Here is a 1,165-nt window from a genome sequence, read left to right as displayed (position 1 = left end):
CCCACCCCCAGGGTGCCGGGCCCACGCTGGGCAGCCCCAGGCCACTGCCCACCTGCGACCACCACCTTCTCCACTCCTGTCCAGTCCTCTGCCCCAAGGCACCTGGGTTGAGCGTGTGTTCCCAAAGCCCATCTCCCACCCCCCCAGCATGCCCCCCCCATGGGGCTGACCCATCCATCCCCAAAGGCGGGTGCCTAACACCTGTCCCACCTGCATCGCGCTCTCCACATGGAGGGCGTTGATTCTGTCTCCCAGATTAGTCAGGCAGCATGTGCAACCCACCACGCAGACCCCAGGCCTCCCAGTCCCACGGGTCCTTCCCAGCCCTCTTGGTCCCCAGGGGCTCCTCCCCGACCCCGCGTACAGGGTACTGCTCCCTGCATTGCTAAGTGCTGGTCCCCCTGCCTGTCCTGCTTCTGCCTGTCTTGTCATCCCAAGCCACCCTCTCCAGGGTTGGGGGACCCATGACCGTCAGCCTGGCTGTGGGCATCGTCCCCACTGGACCAGCAGAATCCCTGCACCACCCCCAGCCCAGCGACCAGGCCTGAGGCCACCTGGGGTGCACCCAGGAGCCCACTGGGCTGGTGGGTAACAGGATCCCCAGGGGCCCCGCCCCGCCCTCCTGCCATGAATCAGCAGCTTAAGCTGCCAGAGTGGCTTTGCACCTGGGCTTGGGTGATCCCAGGCGTTCCAAGGCAGCCTGGGGCCACTCACACCACTACCGCCCGCATCCCCTGTCCCAGCTGCCTGGGGCACCCATCCCAGCTGCTCCCGAGCCCCCAGCTGTCTCCTCGCTCCTGGAGTCCAGCAGGGTCCTGTGTCAGACCAGACTCCTGCAGCGGGGCTGTGCCCCCGGTTCTGCTCCCATCCCTCACCCCCAGACACTGGGCTTGCGCCTGGTCTCCAGGGTTCCCCCAAGACTGGCCACCACGCTGACCAGGCTCCTGGAGGTCCATCTTCCAGATGGTTTCCACCCCTGCCCCAAGACTCAGGGAAGGCACAGACTGTCCCTGTCCCCTTGAGACATTGCCTGACTCCCAACCCGGCCCAGACTCTCACCCCTTCCCTCACGAGTACTGTGGCGGCCAGGCTGCAAATCCCGGGGGCAGAAGTGGCCTTTCTTCTTAACCAGGGAGGAAAGGAAAGCCATTTCTCCCACCCACCC

The 1,165-nt window shown here is 65.8% G+C and overlaps 1 protein-coding gene across 1 annotated transcript in view; it reads right to left on the bottom strand.

Annotated features, from left to right (window-relative positions):
* The window catches only part of MAPK12 (mitogen-activated protein kinase 12), a 10,949-nt gene that overhangs the window by 8,588 nt on the left and 1,196 nt on the right, over positions 1-1,165 (bottom strand). The gene's annotated exons all lie outside the window — the stretch shown is intronic.

Source organism: Carlito syrichta, unplaced genomic scaffold (assembly GCF_000164805.1).
Source record: "Carlito syrichta isolate Samal-C Ts95f unplaced genomic scaffold, Tarsius_syrichta-2.0.1 Scaffold120501, whole genome shotgun sequence".
NCBI lineage: Eukaryota > Metazoa > Chordata > Mammalia > Primates > Tarsiidae > Carlito > Carlito syrichta.
This window is presented reverse-complemented; position numbering and strand designations above follow the sequence as displayed.